The sequence below is a fragment of the Lepus europaeus genome, unplaced genomic scaffold (assembly GCF_033115175.1).
Source record: "Lepus europaeus isolate LE1 unplaced genomic scaffold, mLepTim1.pri SCAFFOLD_29, whole genome shotgun sequence".
Lineage (NCBI taxonomy): Eukaryota > Metazoa > Chordata > Mammalia > Lagomorpha > Leporidae > Lepus > Lepus europaeus.
In genome coordinates, this window is record NW_026909167.1 from 3,944,922 (window position 1) to 3,968,787 (window position 23,866).

At 39.9% G+C, this 23,866-nt stretch overlaps 1 pseudogene; it reads right to left on the bottom strand.

The window, feature by feature from the left end:
• Nucleotides 1-1,029: 1,029 nt before the first annotated feature.
• LOC133754758 (protein SET-like) lies at nt 1,030-22,891 on the bottom strand (annotated as a pseudogene).
• Between the last annotated feature and the right edge of the window lie 975 nt (nt 22,892-23,866).

Below are 23,866 nucleotides of genomic sequence, written 5' to 3' on the forward strand. Positions count from 1 at the left end.
TTTTTTTTCATTTTCAATTATCTTTATATACAGGAGATCGATTCAGTATTTACTAAGTAAAGATTTCATCAGCTTGCACCCACATAGAAACACAAAGTGTAAAAATACTGTTTCAGTATTAGCTATAGCATTACTTCACATTGGACAACCCGTTAAGGACAGATCCCACATGGGACGCAAGTGCACAGTGACTCTTGATGTTGATTTAACAATTTAACACTCTTGTTTATGGTGTCAGTAATTTCCCTGGGTTCTATTCATGAGTTGCCGAGGCTATGGAAGCCTTTAGCATTCGCCAACTTCAATCTTATTTCTAAAGGGTCATAGTCAAAGTGGAAGTTCTCTCCTCCCTTCAGAGGAAGGTACCTCCTTCTTTGATGGTCCCAGAAAGAACATATTTTAACACTATCAATCCAATATATGAGAAACCCACAGACAGCATAATTTTAAATGGAGGAAAAGCTGGAAGCATTTACACTAAGACCTGGAACCAGACAAGGATGCCCACTTTCACCATTACTATTCAATATAGTACTGGAAGTTTTAGCCAGAGCTATTAAGCAAGAAATGTAAAGAGATACAAATGGGAAAGGAGGAAGTCAAATAATCCATATTTGCATGATTCTATTTATAGAACAATCCAAAGACTCAATTAAGAGTCTACTGGAATGCATAAGAGAGCCCACTAAAGTTGCAGGTTATAAAATCACACAAAAATCAATAGTATTTATATGAAAATAATTCAAGGCTGAGAAAGAAATTGTAGGATCAGTCCCATTCACAATTAGCTAAACAATTTTAAATACCTTGGAATAGAAAGCAGCAGAAGATGGCCCAAGCCCTTAGGCCCTTGCACCCATAGTAAGGTGAGAAACATGCTGTAGAGAAAAGAGACATCAAAACAAGAGGCTCAGAACAAAAGAGATCAAAATAAAAATAACAAGATGGCAACTTGCTCCCAGGAACTGGAGGGAAAAAAAAAAAAGCTGGACTCATTGGTGTCTTCTATTAGCCATCTTTTCCTTCATCCTACTCTCTTTCTTCCCCTTCATCATCATCTTTATCTTCTTCACCTTCATCCTCATTCCTTTCTTCATCAATGTCTTCGAACTCTTCTTCTTCATCTTCTTCCTCCTCCCCTTCCCTGTCATCCATATCAGGAACCAAGTAGTATTGTAATGGATTCAGCCAAATAGCATCTTTGATGACCTCTCCTAAGTCCTGTGCACCTGCAACAGAGTGGTCAGGAAACAAGCTAAAGAAGCACTCTGGTTCCTCACATTCCCTCTTCCTGTGGGCTTTGTTCTGCCTTTGACTTGAATGTTTCATCACCTCCTCTCAATGTTTCCATTTTATTTCAGTGGACTTTAAAGATGGATCACTACTCTCATTTAGATGGCATTCTTTGGAGAGAACTTAATTTTTGAAGTAAGGATTTTCATCAAAATAAAAATCTATTCTCTAACTGATTTAATACCTTCAAATTCTGTCACTTCAACTCTTTTCAGATTAGGCAGCACCTCTTCATTCTCCTCCCCAAGCAGTGCAGATACTTTGGATGGTTGCCAAGTTGCTACCCCCAAATTTGTGATTCTGGTGATCAGTTCTGGCCTCTTCTAAAAAATAAATTGTGAGGAATTTGTTTTATATCTGTTCTACTTTCAAAATCTCCTTACTGGCTTGTTCATTAAGTCTATTTCATTTTCACGTCATCAACTGCTTCTTTTTGCTCTTTTTCTCAGATCTGGTTGGCCCCCTGTGGTTGGAGTTGAGTTCCTTTTTACTGACTTTGGCCACTGACCCTGACCTGGTGCTGCTCTGCAGTGGTGGGGGAGTGAGGAGCCCAAAAGAAGGGAAGGAGAGGGAGTGGGCAGGTGGCTCCTCCTCATGTCCCCTACACTGCTAGCTAGGCTCTGCCCTGGTGGCTTGAAGAGGGTGGGGCTGGGGTGTCTCTCAGATGGGGTCAGGTTTCTGCTTGAAGAGAGGAGGCTGTAGTGGATAGATGACTGGGCTCCCTCATTGCACTCTGTGTGCCTGCTTGCTCACCCTGAGCTGCCACCTTATTGTGTTCTGCACTCCTGCTGGAGCCTCCTGGAGCTGCCAGCTTCTCAGGGTTAGGGTCAGCTGGTCCCAAGCTTTAAATTTAGGTCTTTGAACTATCTTGAGTTGATTTTTGATTATGGTGAGAGGTATGGAGCTAACTTCATTTTTCTATGTATATACATCCACTTTTGCTAGCACAATTTATTGAAGAGCTTATTCTTTCTCCAACATATGGTCTGGGCACTTTAGTCAAAATTCAGTTGACTATATGTAAGTGGATTAATTTTTGGGCTCTCCATTCTGTGCCATTGCTCTATGTATCAGTTTTTATGCCAGTACCATGCTGTTCTAACTTCTATATCTTTATAGTATTCTTTAAAGCCAGGTATTGTGATGCCTTCTGTGTGAATTTGTTTTTCTCCACTGTGGATTTCTTTGGATATTCTGGGTCTGTTGTGATTCCCTAAATTTTATTATTTTTTTTCTATTTCTCTAAAGAATGTCATTGGTATTTTGGTAGGGATTACATTGACATTGTGAGTTGCTTTAGGTAATACAGATGTTTTAATAATATTAGCTTTTGCAATCTATGAGTAAGGAATAGATTTCCAATTTTTTATGTCTTTTTTGATTTTTTCATGAGTGTTTTATAATCTCCACTTTCACTTCTTTGTTTAATTTTTTTTTTAGCATTTGATTTTCTGTGGCTATTGTGAATGGGATTTCTTCCTTGATTTCTTGTTCAGTAAATTCCTCATTTGCATATTTTTTTCTATGTTTATTTTGTAACCTACAACTTTACTGAATTGGTTTATAAGTTCTAACACCTTTTTGGTGGAATGTATAGGTTTTTCCGTGTATAACCTCATGTATTTTGATTTCCTCTTTTCCTATTCTGATGCCTTCTTTTTCTTCTACCTTATTGGTCTTGCTAATAAACCTATCCAATACTATATTAAATAAGAGTGGTGAAAGTGTACATCCTTGTCTTCCAGATCTGAGAAAAAGTACTCTCAACTTTCCCAATCAGTATGATATTGGTTGATGGTTTATCACATATAGTCTTTATAATTTTTAGGCATATTCCTTCTACACCTAATGTGAGGATAGTTTTTTCATTAAATTATGCTGAATTTTATCAAATGCTCTCTGAATCTATCGAGATAACAATATGGTTCTACCTTTCTTCTATGGATGTGATGTATGATGTTTAATGATTTGTGAATGCTGAATCACCCTTACATCTCTAGGATAAATCCTACTCAATTGTGCTGTATGATCTTTTTGATGTGATTTTGGATTTGTTTTGTTAATTGTTTGTCATCAATTTTTGCATCTATGGTATTTTTGTGTTATGCCTTTGACTTTTGGTATCAGAGTAATAATGGGCTTGTAAAAAGAGCTTTACAGAGTTCCATCCTGTTCAATATTTTGAAATAGTTCAAAAAGTAGTGGAGTTAGTTCCTCTTTAAATGTTTCTATAACTCTGAAGTTAGTTCCTTTTTAAGTGTTTTGTAGAACTCAGTAGGAAAGCCATCAGGTCCTTGACATTTCCTTGAAGTGAGAATTCTAATTACTGCTTCAATCACATCACTTGTTATTAGTCTGCTTAGGTTTTCTTGAATTAAACTTGGTAGATTTTATGTATCTAAGACTTTGTCCATTTCTCTTATTTACATTTTGTGACCAAATTTATTTTTGTTTAAATTTCATTTAATTTGGTTTACTGTAATTTATGCAAGTGCCTGCCAAGTAAACTAGGTATTATGCAATCAACACACATTTTCTCAAATCTGCCCAGTAGTACGAAAAGATTGAGATACATGTGCCAAGCTCTCATTTCCATGTATGCTGAAGCTCTGAAAGATTCTACAGATGCCAATGAGAGTCAAGTTTATGAAAAGGAGGGGACTAGACTATTTCACAAAATTAGCAGTAGTCTCTACCACACCAAACATGGCAGGCAATGAGTATGTGCTGACAAAACCTATCTTACAACAGTGCCCAGAGAGTAACCTGGGTCTTCCTCCTGAGTACAAAGAGGACATAAAATGAAATCTTCTTGGATGAGGACAACAATGTCTCATTATGAAGCACTCATCATAAACATCCTTGTCTCATTCACGGCCATCACTCCAGTGGGGACACAAGCCATGTAGCAAAGCAAGGGACAAGGAAGAAAAGACTGTCAATGAGCAGATTCCTAACGGGATCTGATTGCAGGGTTTGCATGCCTTAGGAGGAATGGAAGGTTAAAGAAGACATTTTCTGGCCTGAAGGTGTCAACATCATCATTCTACTGCAGATGCTAGAACTGATAGGAGAAAAAAGCTGACAAAAACTACCTAAATATTGTGCCTTCTTTAAAATAAAATGTGGCATTTTCCTTTTTTTTTTTGAAGAGAAAGGTTTATTGTCTGGTGGGGGAAACCTGACAGGCTGAGGGGAGAGGGCGAGAGTGTAAGAGAGAAAGAGAGAGTAAGGGAGAATAAGAAAGAGAGCAAGCGTTTTGGAACAGGTCCTGTTAAACCTTTGCCAGGGGGGTGGGCAGGGAAATAGGAGCAGTGAATCCCATTAGGGTGGGAGTGCAGCTGACACTTGTGGTTGGGGCATCTGGTCATCTGGCTTCTAGCAATGCCAGCTGGGGCTAGAGCCTAAGATGGCATCTGAGGCATAGATTGCACCACAGATAAGACTGTGCCATTTTAATAACATTCCCCCTTTTGCTTTTTATAAAGCACATGTTGTATGGATTACATCAGCCCCAAATTCCAGGAGTGGTAGAGGGATGATGATCTGTCTTTAGAGCTACTTACTGCTGACATGGGGCAACGAGTTACTCTCTCTGGCATAGGGATATGTCTCAAGACTGTCTCCTGAGTGGGGAGACCAATGTATCCCTGTAGTAGCATTTGGTTGACTGCCTGGTTGGTGAAGACCTTGGTTTGTTCCATTATCACCTCCTGTAAACACTTAAACAGACATGGTAGCATAAAAGACAGGGTGAGAATAGCAACCAATGATCCTAAGAGTGTCATTAACCAAGTAATGAGAGGATTTCACAGAGGAGAGGAAATGGGGGATGGGGGTCTCTGGACCCTATTGAAGACTATTTGATGGATGTAGTTTTACCTGGCCTGATTGGTTAACATAATAACAACATTGTTTAAGGTCACTCTATTCTGTAGTACCACACCTGTTAGGTGATATATTTTTTGAGACCTCAGATGGTGTCAGCTGAGGTCTCAATGGACCTAGTCTCTGGCCCCTGGACAGAGACTCCTAACCCTGGGTTGGCAGGCCCTGTGCTGTGGCTTACACTATATTAAAGTTCCCCCTTGAAGTGGATTCCAACACATTCTATCCTTGAGATGTGAGAACCTTGAGCATTTGCAGCTTCCAAGCCACAACTCCAGAAAATAGACATTTCATGAACAAAACCTGCAGAAGTGTTCTACTTCCAGTTTTTCTACATGGCCTACAATGCTATTAATACTAATTTTTTTATCAAAAAATTTCTTTGTGATGCAGGAAACTGCAAATTGTCTAGTGCTTATTATAAATCACAAACTATCATCTCCAGTTTTGCTAGGTTTGGTGTAGAAAACACTTGAAATTTAAAATACAAAACTACAATAAAAATCGGTAAATTTTTTAAAGATTCTTTTATTTATTCAAAAGTCAGAGTTACACAGAGAAAGGAGAGGCAGAGAGAAAGAGAGAGGTCTTCCATCTGCTGGTTTACTCCCCAATTGATAGCAAAGGCCAGAGCTGTGCTGATCCAAAGCCAAGAACCAGGAGCTCTTCCTGGTCTCCCACGTGAATGCAGGGGCCCAACGACTTGGGCCATATTCTACTGCTGCTTTCCCAGGCCATAGCAGAGAGCTGGATCAGAAGTGGAGCAGCTGGGACTTGGACCAGCACCCATATAGATGCCAGCACAGTAGGCAGCAGCTTTACCCACTACACCACAGTGCCAGCCCCCAAATTGGTAAAATTTTTAAAATTATTTTCCTCTTAGGGAAAACAAATAAAACAATGACCTGCAATTTATTTATTTCTTAATAGACATTGTCAAGTGATGCGGGCCAGCCGCACCTGTCGAACAGAACCTGAAGGAGGGAGTGGGAATGAAAAGAGGGACAAGGGCACAGAGAATGGAGCCAAGACAAAAGTCTGATCAAGGCTCACTTTATTGGAGAAGGAAGCAGCTTATATAATACAAGGCAAGGATTGTAACAGTCGAGGGCAAGCAGGTGTCATCTCACAACATAATTCAAAGGAATAATTTCACAGGAATCAGTATCAATTTGAGAAAGGGAGTTACAGCGAGGTCTCTCAGCTAGCAGACATGCTTATCAAGGTACAAGAAAGAGAGCACTGAAGCCAGATGGCCAGGCGCTAACCATATCAGTGAGCTGTACAAATGGACTTTCTAGTGACTCCTCCTTACAGGAACACAGTTGAAGGTTAGTCTAAACAAAGGCCTACACAGGGAACCCAGCACAGTGGCTCCCAACAGTCAAGGGGCCAGTGCTACATCATAGTGGGTAAAGCCACTGCCTGTAGTGCCAGCATCCCATATGAGTGCCAGTTTGAGTCCCAGCTGCTCCACTTCTGATCCAGCTCTCTATTATTAAGTCCTTGGGCATTTCACTCATGTGGGAGACCTGGAAGAAACTCCTGGCTCCTGGCTTTGGATCAGTGCAGCTCTGGCCATTGCAGCCATTTGGGAAATGAACCAGAGGATGGAAGACCTCTCTCTCTCTAACTCTTCACTCTCTTTCTCTCTCTCTCCCTCTCTCTGCCTCCTTGTAACTCTGCTTTTCAAATAGATAAATCTTTAAAAATTAAAAAAAGACATTGTCAAATTTAGCTGTAAGATAATGACCATTTGGAAATAAATAGTGGTGGGGCCAGTGCTGTGGCATAGTAGGTAAAGGCACTGCCTGTGGTGTCATTATCCCATATGGGCTCTGATTGAAGTCCCAGCTGCTCTACTTCTGATCTAGCTCTCTGCTATGGCCTGGGAGAGCAGTAGAGAATGGCCCAAGTCCTTGGGCCCCTATACCCACATGGGAGACCCAGAAGAAACTCCTGGCTTCTGGCTTTGGATGGGCAAAGCTCTCACCATTGCAGCTAATTGAGGAGTGAACCAACAGATGGAATACCTCTCTCTTTCTCTGCCTCTGCCTCTCTATAGCTCTAGTTTTCAAATAAATAAATCTTTTTAAAATTAGAAATAGTCATAAATATATTCAGAGTTTATAGTCTAGACTCACTGGGATATCAAAAAATTACAAAGATATTTTCCTGTGGGAGTTGCTTATCAGATTAAAATAAAAATTTATGAGATACCAATTTAAAAGAACGTAAAAATAAGAAAAATCTATGTTGGTCCACAACTTGACAGTTATGGAGCACAACAGCTAGGAATACATTGCAGTCAATTAGTCCACTATTGATACTACTCTGATAATTATTATTAAAATCTGTTCCATATATATTCAATTTTTTTTCTTACATTCTTGCTGAAGATATATACAGTACTTTGGAGACATTGGACCAATCCATTCAGTATGCCTGCTTGAAAATATACACAAAAGTGGGCCTATGGGTCTGTAGCTCTATACGCATTTTATATGCAATTGCATACACACACAGACACACACACACAGTTGAAAACCTGTGCATGTATGTACATAGTCACCAGTGTATGTATTATAGATGTTGACACTGCAAAACTAGTCAGATTCTTCACTCATCTGAATGCACTTTTTCCACTCATTTGACCTTTATTGTGTAGTTTGATTTTGTCTTGCACCCTACAGAGCACTAATCTAGATATCAGCAGTTGACATACCTCAGATGGAACCTTTCTTGTGCACTATTTCTAATGCTTCCTGAGCATATTCTGTCATTCTCCTAATGTCTTCTATTGTCAGCTCAATCTTCTTGTCAGTTTAACAAAAAAGTTAAAAAGTTGGCAATGAAAATTCATAACTATCATTTTTCTTGATTCTGAATGAAGTTTTTTACTTTTCTTTGTAGCCTTCACCACTTGAACTTGATCATCACCAGCTTATAGGAACACATATGAGGACAGTTAGGCTTGTTTGCCAGATACCTCCTCCATCTGGGCCCCAAAGGACCTCACAGGGACTTTTAAAATTCTTGATTGACTGGAATAATTCTGGATCTTCATTATCTTTGTAGTCTACTGGTTCAACTTGACATCGATCTGCAATGCCTATGTGGACAATTTCAGCCATTTCATCTCTCCTCTTTGGTTCTATTTCTGAATCTCATCAGTGGGAGAGGAGTCAATGTTCATCAATGTGATTTCTAAAAATAAGAGGTAGAGGGAGGCCTAGGAGTGATTCTCTGGGCTATTTTTCTTTGAGCACAGGATGGGAAAGAGGCAGGTTGTTGTTCTTTCCAGCCTTGCTTTTCTTCAGGTGAAATAACACTGACAACAATATCAACAGTAATAGCAGCAGCTCCTGTGAGTCCTGTTGAGTGCATACCATGTACCTAGGGTCCTAACAGGCTCTACCCTTTTTTTCCGCCTAAAACAGTTTTTATTTTGCCTGTTCGTATTTCTCATTTAAAGAAATTAAATAGACAAATTGGTGAACCCACATCTTTTTTTCCCCTGACAGAATTCTTAGTCTGTCCTCAAACCATTCCAATAACCATAATTGCCAAAACAAAAAATTACAACAAATTATAAAAGAAAGAAAAATGTTAACTGGCTTTTACTCATAATTCTAGAACCGGCAACCCTCAGAACTGCAATGGAGCCAACAAATTTCTGGCGATGATGCAATGGGTTACAGCTGAGTGTTTTACCCTATTTGAATCTGATTACCTGAAACTGACTGATGCTCAGCTGCTGTGATTTGCTAATAGGCAGACGTTTTCTAAACATATGCTCACAAGTAGGCTTTCAGTTGGGCTGGGTGTCAAGCCAGGTTGCAGTTTGCCACATAAAAACTTACATAAAAGCAACTTCAGGTTTAAACTTAATTGAACACTGTGAATGTGGAGAGAATTATTTCACTTTATAATGCTTCCTCCATATTTGGAGCAGTTTTATTTACTTTCCCCAACCTACCCTTGTTGTATTGTCTGTTTTTTACAACCTGAATTTCTATAATTTTGACAGTTACTCTAAAATATTCAGCATGCTTACATAGCACCAGAGAAATTTGATGAGTAACTCTCAACCTATGCCAGCTTTAAGAATGTGGAGCTGCTACAGGATCCCACACTCAGAAATACTTTGTGCTTGATTTTGATTTCACCTTCTCCAAACTTAATAATTTTAACTTAGAACTTGTGTTTGGTTGAGCACAGTCATATGGGCAAATGGAGCATGCATGTTACAGGAGATGATGGTCAGGTGAGTCCAATATAATCAGAGGAATGTTACAAAGAGAGATTTCTTTGGGGAAAGGGGAAAAGAGAGATGTGTGAAGCATGAAAATGAGGAAACATCTGAAAATGAACAGGGGCAGGACAAAGAACAGAGCAGGCCTGAGAGACAGACATCAAGGAAAAGGGAAAGAGACTGACTATAAGGAAGTAAAACCTATTGTTTATAGATCAAAACTAGTTAATATATTAATTTTAAAAATTCACATGTATAAGGGATGTGCTTAACACTCAAAATTATGCACCAGCTTGTAAAGATGAAGGGAACCACAACAGACTACTAAACCTAATCCACACATGTAATTTAATGAACATGGAAGATACAATTATAATTTTTTAAAGATCTATTTATTTGAAAGTTAGAGTTACAGAGAGAGAGGAGAGGCAGAAACAGAGAGAGAGAGAGAGAGAGAGTCTTTCATCTGCTGGTTCACTCCCCAATTGGCTGAAATGGCTGGAGCTGCACTGATCTGAAGCCAGGAGCCAGGAGCTTCTTCCAGGTCTCCCACATGGGTGCAAGGGCCCAAGGACTTGGGCCATCTTCTACTGTTTTCCCAGGCCATAGCAGAGAGCTGGATTGGAAGTGGAGCAGCTGGGTCTCAAACTGGCACCCATATGGGATGCCGGTGCTCAGGCCAGGGCATTAATCTGCTGTGCTACAGTGATGGCCTCAACATTATAATTTTTTGGATTAACTATATACTTACATTTATTTTAAAATTTTATTTTGGGGTTGGTGCTGTGGTGTAGCAGGTAAAACCACCTCCTGAAGTGCCAGCATCCCATATGGGCACTGATTTGGGTCCCGGCTGCTCCACTTCTGATCCAGCTCTCTGCTATGGCCTGAAAGAGTAGTAGAAGATGGCCCAAATTCTTGGGCCCCTGCACCCACGTGGGAAGACCCAGAGGAAGATCCTGGCTCCTGGTTATGGATTGGCGCAGCTCCAGCTGTTGCAGCCAATCAGGGAGTGAAACAGCAGAAGGAAGACCTCTCTTTCTCTCTTCCTCTCATTTCTCTGTGTAACTCTTTCAAATAAATACTTTTAAATTTTTCATTTTAATATTGATTAGTTTTTAATAGATCCAATGTGATTTGTAGATACATTCTAAGAACATAACAATATTCCCCTTCTTCCCCCTCTCTCCCTCCCACTGTTTTTCCTTCTCCATTTCTTTATTTTTTTTTAATTTTTGAGATGACATTTTAAATTTACATCACAATAAAAAGGCTTATTACTTCAATGAATAAACAGTGTAACAAGCAAAAAGAAAAAAGACTCTAGTTTAATGCAAATATTTACAATGGCTATAAACAATAATTGAATGGAAAATGACCAGTAAATCTTATCACAGATTATTAAAACTATAATAGTATAAAATTCTTTTTAAAAATTTATTTACGTTGTATGTTTTATGTATTTTATTTTATTTTATTTATTTTTGGTAAAGATTTATTTGTTTATTTGAAAGAGTTACACAGAGAGAAGGAGAGGCAGAGAGAGAGAGAGAGAGAGAGAAGTCTTTCATCCGCTGGTACACTCCCCAATGGACTGCAACAGCCAGAGCTGTGCCGATCTGAAGCCAGGAGCCAAGAGCTTCTTCTGGGTCTCCCATGTGGGTGCAGGGGCCCAAGGACTTGGCCACCTTCTAATGCTTTCCCAGGCCATAGCAGAGAGCTGGATCGGAAGTGGAGCTGCCAGACTCGAACCGGTGCCCATATGGAATGCCGGCACCGCAGGCGGCTGCTTTACTCCCTATGCCACTGCGCCGGCCCCTCATTTATTTTATATATACAGATTTAGGAACATAGTGATAATTCTCCCCCTACCCTCCCTCCCACCCATGCTCCAATCCTTCCTCATCCTCCCTCTCATATTCTCAGTCTTAATTTTTACAAAGATCTACTTTCAGTTACTTAGTGATCAGTATAACATTCTTAACCACTGGTTTGACAAAATTATAAAGCAAATTTACAAAGCTCTATTCGCAGCAGTACTGATACAAGCAGACATTTCTTTTTTGTTTTTTAAATTTTAGTTGCCATGGGCTGATGCTCTGACTCAGCGGGTTAACACCCTGGCCTGAAGCGCCAGCATCCCATATGGTCTCTGGTTCTCTCTCTCTCTCTCTCTCTCTCTCTCTGCCTCTCCTCTCTCTCTGTAACTCTGACTTTCAAATAAATAAATAAATAAATCTTTAAAAATAAATAAATAAATTCTAGTTGCCACATATAAGGGAGAACATGTGGTATTTGTCTTTCTGAGTCTGGCTTATTTCACTCAACACGATGTCCTTCATTTGCATCCATTTTATTTTAAATAGTAGAATTTTATTCTCTTTGATACCTGAATAGTATTCTATTGCCTGTACACTATATAATATTTTAATATTATATATAATATATATAATATTTTCTTTATCCAGTCAGGGACATCTTGGTTGGCTTCAAATTATGTCTATCGTGAACAGTGCTGCTATAAACATGATTATGTAGGTCTCTCTTTGATATATTGTGTTCAAGTTTTTTGGGTATATACCCAGTACTCAGGTTGCTGGATCATATGACAAGCCTATTTCTAGTTGTTTTTTAAAGAAATTTCCGCATTGTTTTCTACAGTGGCTGCACTAATTTACATTCCAACCAACAGTATATAAGTTTTCCCCTTTCTCCACATCCTAACCAGCATTTGTTACTCTCTGGTTTGGATTTTAGCTGTTCTGACAGGGGTGAGGTGATATGTCATTGAGGTTTTGATTTGCATTTCCCTGGTGGCCAGTGATATTGAGCATTTTTTCATATATTTTGTTGGCCATTTTATCTCTTCTTTTGAGAACTGTCTATTGAAGTCATTTGACCATTTCTCAAAGGCATTGGTTGCTTTTTGTTTAGTTTTTTTTATTAAACTTTTATTTAATGAATATAAATTTCCAAAGCACAGCCCATGGATTACAATGGCTTCCCCCTCCCAAAACTTCCCTCCCACCCACAACCCTCCCCTTTCCTGCTCCCTCTCCCCTTCCAATCACATCATGATTCATTTTCAATTCTCTTTATATACAGAAGATCAGTTTAGTATATATTAGGTAACGATTTCAACAGTTTGCCCCCATATAGCAACACAAAGTGAAAAAAAATACTGTTGGAGTACTAGTTATAGCATTAAATAAGAGTGTACAGCACATTAAAGACAGAGATCCTACATAATATTTTTTTAAAAAAAATTAATTTTCTATGCCATTTTCAATTTAACACCAGGTTTTTTTTTCATTTCCAATTATCTTTATATACAGAAGATCGATTCAGCACATAATTAGTAAAGATCTCATCAGTTTGCACCCACGCAGAAACACAAAGTGCAAAAATACTGTTTCAGTACCAGTCATAGCATCACTGCACATTAGACAACACATTAAGGACAGATCCCACATGGGATGTAAGTACACAGTGACTTCTGTTGCTGACTTAACAATTTGACACTCTCTTGTTCATGGCGTCAGTAAACTCCCTAGGCTCTAGTCATGAGTTGCCAGGGCTATGGAAGCCTTTAGAGTTTGCTGACTTTGATCTTATTCTGATAGGGTCATAGTCAAAGTGGAAGTTCTCTCCTCCCTTCAGAGAAAGGTACCTGCTTCTTGGATGGCCCCGTTCTTTCCACTGGGATCTCACTCACAGAGATCTTTCATTTAGGTCTTCTTCTTCTTTTTTTTTTCTTTTCCATGGTATCTTGGCTTTCCATGCCTACAATACTCTCATGGGCTCTTCAGCCAGATCCGAATGCCTTAAGGGCTGATTCTGAGGCCAGAGTGTTGTTTAGGACGTCTGCCATTCTATGAGTCTGCTGTGTATCCCACTTCCCATGTTGGATCTTTCTCTCCCTTTTTGATTCTATCAGTTAGTATTAGCAGACACTTGTCTTGTTTGTGTGATCCCTTTGATTCTTAGACCTATCAGAGCCATCGATTGTGAACTGAAATTGATCACTTGGACTACTGAGATGGCATTGGTACATGCCACCTTGATGGGATTGTATTGGAATTCCCTGGCACATTTCTAACTCCATCATTTGGGGCAAGTCCGATTGAGCATGTCCCAAATTGTACATCTCCTCCCTCTCTTTTTCCACTCTTAAATTTAACAGGGATCACTTTTCAGTTAAAATTTATACACCTAAGAATAATTGTGTGTTAATTACAGAGTTCAACCACTAGTACTAGAACAACAACAACAACAACAAATACTAAAAAGGATAAAGTATTACATTGTACATCTAGAGTCAGGACAAGAGCTGATCAGGTCACTGTTTCTTATAGTGTCCATTTCACTTCAACAGGTTTCCCCTTTGGTGCTCAGTTGTCGCCGATCAGAGAAAACAAATGGTATTTGTCTCTTTGGGACTGGCTTAATTCACTCAGCATGATGTTTTCCAGATTCCTCCACCTTGTTGCAAATTACTGGGTTTCATTGTTTCTTACTGCTGTATAGTATTCTATGGAGTACATGTCCCATAATTTCTTTATCCAGTCTACCGTTGATGGGCATTTGGGTTGGTTCCAAGTCTTAGCTATTGTGAATTGAGCTGCAATAAACATTAATGTGCAGATGGCTTTTTTATTAGCCAAATTAATTTCCTTTGGGTAAATTCCAAGGAGTGGGATGGCTGGGTTGTATGGTAGGGTTATGTTCAGGTTTCTGAGGAATCTCCAGACTGACTTCCATAGTGGCTTAACCAGTTTGCATTCCCACCAACAGTGGGTTAGTGTCCCTTTTCCCCCACATCCTTTCCAGCACCTGTTGTTGGTAGATTTCTGAATGTGAGCCATTCTCACCGGGGTGAGGTGAAACCTCATTGTGGTTTTGATTTGCATTTCTCTGATTGCTAGTGATCTTGAACATTTTTTCATGTGTCTGTTGGCCATTTGGATTTCCTCTTTCGAAAAATGTATATTGAGATCCTTGGACCATCTCTTAAGTGGGTTGGTTGTTCTGTTGTTGTGGAGTTTCTTGATTTCTTTGTAGATTCTGGTTGTCAACCCTTTATCTGTAGTATAGTTTGCAAATATTTTTTCCCATTCTGTCGGTTGCCTCTTCACTTTCCTGACTGTTTCTTTTGAAGTACAGAAACTTCTCAATTTGATGCAATCCCAAATGTTAATTTTGGTTTTGACTGCCTGTGCTCCTGGAGTCTTTTCCAAGAAGTCTTTGCCTGTACCTATATCTTGCAGGGTTTCTCCAATGCTCTCTAATAATTTGATGGTTTCAGGTCATAGATTTAAGTCTTTAATCCATGTTGAGTGAATTTTTGTGTAAGGTGAAAGGTAGGGGTCTTGCTTCAAGCTTCTGCACGTGGAAATCCAATTTTCCCAGCACCATTTATTGAATAGGCTGTCCTTATTCCAGGGATTAGTTTTGGATCTTTGATCAAATATAAGTTGGCTGTAGATGTTTGGATTGATTTCTGGTGTTTCTATTCTGTTCCATTGGTCTATCCATCTGTTTCTGTACCAGTACCATGCTGTTTTGATAACAACTGCCCTGTAGTATGTCCTCAAATCTGGTATTGTGATGCCTCTGGTTTTGTTTTTGTTGTACAAGATTGCTTTGGCTATTCGAGGTCTTCTGTGTCTCCATATGTATTGCAACATTTTTTCCAGATCTGAGAAGAAGGTCTTCGGTATCTTGATTGGTATTGCATTGAATGTATAAATTGCTTTTGGGAGAATAGACATTTTGATGATATTGATTCTTCCAATCCATGAGCATGAAAGATTTCTCCATTTTTGGTATCCTCTTCTATTTCTTCCTTTAAGGTTTTGTAGTTTTCATCATAGAGATCTTTAACATCCTTGGTTAAGTTTATTCCAAGGTATTTGATTTTTTTTGTAGCTATTGTGAATGGGATTGATCTTAGAAGTTCTTCCTCAGCCGTGGCATTGCCTGTGTATACAGAAGCTGTTGATTTTTGTGCATTGATTTTATATCCTGCTACTTTGCCAAACTCTTCGATGAGTTCCAGTAGTCTCTTAGTAGAGTTCTTTGCATCCCCTAAATAAAGAATCATCGTCTGCAAAGAGGGATAGTTTGAGTTCTTCCTTCCAAATTTGTATCCCTTTAATTTCTTTTTCTTGCCTAATAGCTCTGGCTAAGACTTCCAGAACTATATTGAATAGGAGTGGTGAGAGTGGGCATCCCTGTCTGGTGCCAGATCTCAGCGGAAATGCTTCCAACTTTTTCCCCGTTCAATAGGTACTGTATTGAGGAATGTTCCTTCCAGTTTGCTTAGAGTTTTCATCATGAAATGGTGTTGTATTTTATCAAATGCTTTCTCTGCATCTATTGAGAGAATCATATGGTTTTTCTTCTGCAGTCTGTTAATGTAGTGTATTACGTTGATTGTTTTGCGAACGTTGAACCATCCCTGCATACCAGGCATAAATCCCACTTGGTCTGGGTGGATGATCTTTCTGATGTGTTGTTGCATTCTATTGGCCAGAATTTTATTGAGGATTTTTGCATCTATGTTCATCAGGGATATTGGTCTGTAAATTCTCTTTCAATGCTGCATCTTTTTCTGGCTTAGGAATTAAGGTGATTCTGGCTTCATAGAAAGAATTTGGGAGGATTCCCTCTTTTTCGATTGTTTTGAATAGTTTGAGAAGAATTGGAATTAATTCTTCTCTAAATGTCTGGTAGAACTCAGCAGTGAATCCATCTGGTCCTGGGCTTTTCTTTGTTTGGAGGGCCTTTATTACTGTTTCAATTTCTGTGTCAGTTATGGGTCTGTTTAGGTTTTCTATGTCTTCCTGGCTCAATTTAGGGAGGTTGTATGTGTCCAAGAATCTGTCCATTTCTGATAGATTTCCCTGTTTGCTGGCATACAAGTCCTTGTAGTAATTTCTGATGATTCTTTTTATTTCTATAGTGTCTGTTGTTACGTTTCCATTTTCATCTCTGATCCTATTGATTTGGGTCTTTTCTTTTTTTAGTTAGTTGGGCCAATGGGGTGTCAATTTTATTTATTTTTTCAAAAACCAGCTCCTCGTTTGGCTGATTTTTTGTAATGTTTTTTTGATTCAATCTTGTTGATTTCTTCTTTGATTTTAATTATTTCTCTTCTCCTACTGGGTTTGGGTTTGGTTTGCTGCAGATTTTCTAGATCCTTGAGATGAACTGAAAGCTCATCTATTTGGTGCCTTTCCAATTTCTTGATGTAGGCACCTATTGATATAAACTTTCCTCTTAACACTGCTTTTGTTGTATCCCATAGGTTTTGGTATGTTGTGCTGTTATCCTCATTTACTTCCCGAAAATTTTTGATTTCTCTTTTGATTTCTTCTATGACCCATTGTTCATTCAGGAGCATGTTGTTCAATCTCCATGTGTTTGCACGTGCTCTAGGGATTCCCGAGTTGCTAATTTCCAATTTCATTCCTTTGTGGTCTGAGAAGTTGCATGGTATGATTCTAATTCTTTTGAATTTGCTGAGACTTGCTTTATGGCCTAGTATGTGGTCAATCCTAGAGAAGGTTCCATGTACTGCTGAGAAGAATGTAAAGTCCTTAGATGTAGGATGAAATGTTCTGTAGATATCTGTTAGATCCATTTGGGCTATAGTGTCATTTAAATCTACTGTCTCCTTGTTGGTCTTCTGTCCTGTTGATCTGTCTATCTCTGAGAGTGGAGTATTGAAGTACCCCAGTACTATTGTATTGGGGTCTAAGTCTCCCTTTAAGTCCCTTAACAAGTCTTTTAAATAAGCTGGTGCCCTGTAATTAGGTGCATATACATTGATAATCATTATATCTTCCTGTTCAATGGATCCCTTAATCATTAAATAGTGCCCCTCTTTGTCTCTCCTAACAGTTTTTGTGGTAAAGTTTATGTTGTCCGATATTAAGATGGCTACGCCCGCTCTTTTTTCATTTCTGTTGGCATGGTATATCTTTTTCCAGCCTTTCACTTTCAGTCTGTATGCATCATTGTTGGAAAGATGAGTTTCTTGTAAGCAGCAAAAAGATGGGTTTTGTTCCTTAACCCAATCAGCCAATCGGTGTCTTTTAACTGGACAGTTCAGGCCATTAACATTCAATGTGACTATTGAGAAGGAGTAACTTTGCCCTGTCATTTGCCAAAGATTTTTTCTAATATATGGTTTGAGACTCCTGTGATCTTTTGCTGTGAGGTTTCCTTCCTTTATCTTCTTTCATATTGGTTACCCTGTTTCTGTGTTTCTCTATGTAACACATCTAAGCATCTTTTGCAGGGCTGGACGAGTGGCGACAAATTCTTTCAATTTCTGTTTGCTGTGAAAGGTCTTTATTTCACCTTCATTCACAAATGAGAGCTTTGCAGGATATAATATTCTGTGCTGGCAGTTTTTCTCCCTTAGTACCTGGGCTATATCTCGTCATTCTCTCCTAGCATAGGGTTTCTGATGAGAAGTCAGCTGTGAGTCTAATTGGAGATCCTCTGAGAGTAATCTGGCATTTCTCTCTTGCACATTTTAGGATCTTTTCTTTGTGTTTCACTGTGGTGAGTTTGATTACAACGTGTCGTGTTGAGGATCTCTTTTGATCATGTTTATTAGGGGTTCTATGAGCTGTTTCATTTCATTTTGATTCCTCCTTAATATTTCATTTTCACGAGAGAGATTTTCTATCTTGTCCATTAAGGATTTCTGTAGTTCAAGAATTTGTTTTTGAGAACTTCTTAATGTTCTTATCAATTTTTTTAGATCTGCTTCTTGCATTTCCTCTATCTCTTCATCTTCATAATCTTGGATTGGGGTGTCTTGTTCATTTGGGGGCATCATTCATAGTGTCTTCCTTGCTCTTGTTACCTCGGTTTCTACGTTTGTTGTTTGGCATGTTGGAAATAATTTATGTTTTGTTGTTTTTTTTTTTTTTTGCTGTGGTGTTTTTTTCTCGTTATACTGTGCTTCTAAGTGGGCTGTCTGCTTTGATGGATCCTTAGTGGCTGTGATGTGTGTGGCCAGAGAGCTCCGCTTGATTCTTCAGGTTTAAGGCTGTGCAAAAAGTGACTCACCCAGATTGTTCTCTCCCTTGCTCCTTGCTGGATTGCTCTCTCTCTCTCTCTCTCTCTCTCTCTCTCTCTCTCTTTTTGACTCAGTTGGGAAGTAATTTGGCACAGGTGAGTGGAATTGAGGGTAGTTGAAATCTGTCCTCTGTGAGTATTCGTTTGATCTACCCCTGGGACGACACAAAGAGTTTATGCAGCCCTCAATGTGTTCTCAAGTTTCACCAAAGTTCCAAAGTTACTGAGTTTGTGAAGTCGTTGGCGGTGCTTTACCTATGTAAAATGGCGCCTGCTCTTTGTTTTGCTTGGTGAGTGAAGAGAGAGGCCTCTGCTTTTCCCCCACAATGTCTCGGGTTTCTGACATCTTTGTCTTACCTTCCGTTCGTTTCCACACTGGCGAGATTCTGCGGCTCGTCTCCCGTGGTTGGGTTTCCACGCGGTGGGCTCCCTGTAGGTCCTCTGTGTCACATCCACTAGATCTGGAAGCGTTTCCTCTGCAGTTTTTTTTCTTGAGTCTTTTCCTGAGGCGCTCCAATCTACAGGCACCGGCTCAGCCACCTTCTGAGGCCTCAGCGGCTGAAGTTCCAGCACCATTATCTCCTTAGTTTTTTAAGTTGTTGGTATATTCAGCATTTTAATCCTTTGTAAGATAGTTGGTTTGAAAATATTTTTTCTAATTCTTTTGGGTACCTCTTCAGTCTATTAACCATTTCCTTTGCTATGTAAAAGCTTCTTGGTTTGAGATAGTCAGACTTATTTAGTTTTGCTTTTGTTGTCTGTGCTTTAGGGATCTTATCCAAGAAGTCATTCCCTACATCAATGTCTTGGAATGTTTCCCCTACATTTTCTTCCAGCAACTTAATAGTCTTGGGCTTTAATTGTAGGTCTTTGATCCAACTTGAGCTGATTTTTGTATATGATAAGAGGTATGGATCTAATTTCATTTTTCTACATATATGCATCCAGTTTTGCCAGCACCATTCATTGAAGAGATTATCCTTAATGTATGGTCAAAAATCAGTTGACTTGATGTAATGTGAATTAATTTCTGAGCTCTCAATTCTGTTCCATTGATCTATTTATCAGTTTTTATGCCAGTACCATGCTGTTTTAATTACTATAGCTTTAAGTATTCTGATGCCTCCAGCTTGGTTTTTCTTACTTAGGATTGCTTTGGCTATTTGGTGTCTTTTGTGATTCCATATAAATTTTAGGATTTTTTTCAACTCTAAAGAATGATATTGGTAGTTTGATAGGGTTTGCATTTAATCTGTTAATAGCTTTAGGAAGTATAGATATTTTGTTTCTTTGAATTGATGAGCAAAGAATTTCAGTTTTTAGCATAGTTGATGTTTTCTTTCATCAATGTTTGATAATTTTTGTTGTAGAGATCTTTCACTTTGGTTAAATTTATTTCTAAATATTTGAGATTTTTGCAGCTATTGTGAAGAGGATTTCTATCTTGATTTCTTTGGAGGACCATTGTTTCTTTTCGAGGTATCATGGAATCCTGCTTCTTATTTCCTGTGCCCCTATACTGATGTCTGTGTATCTGGCATAATAGTCCCCTCTTCTTTATGGAGCAGGCTTTATTGGAAAATAATTTGTAGCCCAAGAGTGTAGCCCCTGAATTAGTTCTTTTGCTTTAATCAGTGTCAACTGTGTCTATAAGTGACACAGTGGTCTGGTTTGCTGCAATATATAGGTGTAGCTATGTGAATTTTAAAAAGGCTACATCTTAAACTAAATATATAAAAAATTTTCATGAGACTCAGGCAGTAGACCCATTGAATCCAGATAAATGAGCCAGCCTCTTAACCAAAATAACCAACTATGTGCATTTACATGCATATAACTATGTATCTCTGTGTGTGTAAGATCAACTAAATTTTTTATATTCCTCACTCTTCAGGTGACAAAAAAACCTCTGGAAGCCTGGTAGATGCACTGTTGCACGTACTGCCCCCCCCACACACACTTTCTTTCTTTCTCTTTCTCTCTCTTTCTCTCTTTCTTTCCTTCCTTCTCTGAAAAATCCTTCATTGTCTGACTGGTGGGGGACTTAGCATCCTTTTCACATGTTTTGGCTGGGCTGAACAATACTGGAAACAAGGAGTCTAGGAGTACTTCTTTTTTTTTTAAAGATTTTATTTATTTGAGAGGTAGAATTACAGACAGTGAGAGGGGTAAACGAAGAGAAAGGTCTTCCTTCTGTTGGTTCACTCCCAGATGGCTTCAATGGCCAGAGCTGCACCAATCTGAAACCAGGAGCCAGGAGATTCTTCTGTATCTCCCATGTGGGTGCAGAGGCCTAAGCACATGGGCCATCCTCTCCTGCCTTCCCAGGCCATAGCAGAGAGCTGGATTGGAAGAGAGGCAACTGGGACTAGAACTGGTGCCCATATGGGATGCTGGCACTGCAGGCAGAGGATTAACCTACTGCTCTATGGAGCCAGCCCCCCAGAAGTACTTCTAAAACAGTCACATCTGATAACATCTGGCACATCTTTACATGATTTGGCCCAGAAGAAAGGATCCATGATTCATCCTGGTCATGGATACATAAGCCACGGTGCTTGCAGAAATGGGTAGTGTCTGAGGATCAGCTGCCAAATCTTTGGCCTTTCCCTTCAGTCACATGTGGACAAGTATAGTGGCTGCAGAGAGTCAGTGCCAGGAACTTGGCTCCCACATGCTCCAGCTTTCTTTCCATGCCATTAAGTGGGTTTTTTTGTGATGGGCTTTGATATTCCCAGATGTGCTTGGACAGAAGTTTCTTTGTTGTTTGCTGACATGAAAGCAATGAGACAGCAACACTTTATTTCATGATCTGAAATGCACTGGAAATCCAAGGATCTTTGAAAATGTTGGTGGCAAAATGGCATTAAAATATGTTTATATATATATATATATTTAAATGCATATCTAGGGTTTTTTAAATATTTATTTTATTTATTTGAAAGAGTTACTGAGAGAGATAGAGACAGAGAGAAAGGTCTTCCATCCTCTGGTTCACTCCCCAGATGGCCACAAAGACCAGAGCTGCTCCGATCTGAAGCCAGGAGCCAGAAGCTTCTTCCCAGTTTCCCACATGTGTTCAGGGGCCCAAGGACTTGGGCCATCTTCCACTGCTTTCCCAGGCAATAGCAGAGAGCTGGATCAGAAGAGGAGCAGCCGAGACTAGAACCAGCAGAAACATGGGATGCTGGCACTTCAGGCCAGGGCTTTAACCTGCTTTGCCACAGTGCTGGCTCCTCTAGGTTTTAATAATATGCATTTTTCGCAAAATTTCTGAAGACTCTTCATATGTATGGGTTTTAATTTTCTGCACCAAAATGAACATATATTTAAATTTCATTTTCCAGGAAGGCTTTAAAATGCCCCTGCATGGTGACAGAAACCTGAAGCTTGAATAGGTTCTGTGAGTGTGCAAGTTTGGGTGCATTGTTTCCCATTTTTGTCTCATAGAGATTACTCATGACATCTGTGATGAGTTCTTCCCTTCTGAGAGAAAACTACCACACCTTAGAGAAGCTGTAGGACTTTCTGCCTAGCTCTGTCCTCAGCCAGGGCCAACACAGAGCAGTGGTCTCTGAGGTAGCCCTTCTGGGCTGCTGAATAAACAGTTGCAGTCCTCACCATTGCTCTGTCCACCCAGAATTCTCCCCATAGTGCAGCACTTACAGCAGTAATGTAAGTTCCCATAAAGCCTATAGGGCATGGGGACACTAATTTGCAATTTGTCTGTGCTGGACCAGGAAACATCACGAGAAACCTTCCTATCTACCTCATCTTTTACCTATATCTGGAGTCATCTGACCACTGCCTGCAGCACTGTCCTGTGCCCACTGTCAGTCCCATCCACTAGATCCAGGGATTTCTGAGATTTTGGCCAACATTGTTGAGTTGAACACCACCTCACAGCTTCTTCAAGCCTAACTCTGATCTGGTTGTGCAGTTCTGATCTCTAAAATGTGGTCTCACATCTGAGACCAGGTCTCAAAAATGAGGCTTTCCCAGCCAGCCCCTAGAGTGAGCTGGGGTGTTCTGGCAGATACACTGCCAGGGACCTTGCTGAGACAAGTGCTTTCTGGCCCTTGATGCCCCTGGAATACAAAGAAGTGAGGAAAGGTTTCTCTGGTAAGAGAGATGAAAAGGAGGATGCATCTCAGTGAAAAGGGGAGAGGATGGTGGTGGGAAATGATAGGCAGACAGCTCTGGGAGGCTGGCACAGTGAGGCTCTCAGCATGAGCCCATTAAGGACACTGGGCATGTACATGGACTGGTTGTGGGTGGGTCCATCTCTGTGTTGGGCAGTGAACTGGGTGGAGGTAAAACAGTCCAGTTCCAGTTCTGGAATACTCACCTGGACCCCATGCCAGCTCCCTACCTGGCTGAGCAGCTTGATCTCAGCCCTTTCCAAGCTGAATTTCATCTCCTTCCTTTATGTTGGCCATGCTCCAGTTCTGGAGGTCAGCTCAGAAACCCACTATGGCATTTGGAATATTCTCTCTTGAGCAGTCACTCTGAACACAGATGTCTTCCAAAGGCCTCCACATGCCACTCAGACAAGGTGACATCTGAGTGGGGACCTAAAGGATGGAGACAATAAGATATGTGCATGTGTGAGGAAGGGAATTCTAAGTAAAAGGACAAGCAAGTGCAAAAGACCCAGTATAAAATGTGTCCAAGCTCTGCTTCTCTTTGGTCCAGATTAAAGGAAAGGAAAGCATTAACAGCCCTGGTTAGTAGAGCCTACTATGTTATGCAGTGTTAGTCCATCTATCATCACTATGATGAAGTCCCAAAGATGGAGACTTATAAAACAAGATACTTATGGAACTCATTCTGGAGGTGGGAAATTTGAAGGCTGAATGGTCTACTCTGGCCTCTTGTGAGGACCTAATGGTCAATGGGATCATGACTGGAGCAAGTGTATGAGGAAGAGATCAAATCACAAAACAGGAGGTCAGAGCCATGGAAGGGGTCAGATTTGCTCTCTCAAGAGAATGGTTCCAGTTACAAAGGTTGGATGCAACCAGTTCTGTTCAGTTTTATCAGGGACTGTGAAAAGACAGTTCTGCAAAGATAACTGTTATGGGATTGCAAGTTACTATGCAACATGTATGCATACTATTATGGGCTGTTAGCATGTTAGGAAGCCTCAGGAAGCTTGCTGTTAAGCAAAGGGAGAGAGGCACTCTGTTGTCCTCCATTTTAGAGGGAAACAAACAGCTGTCCCAGAAGTAGTTTCAGCTGTGCCTTCCCTCAGTCTCTCAATCCTCTCTATTCAACACCCTGTGCTCCATGTATTGAAGACTTGGTCAATTTCTAGTTATCAAATCCAGTGCT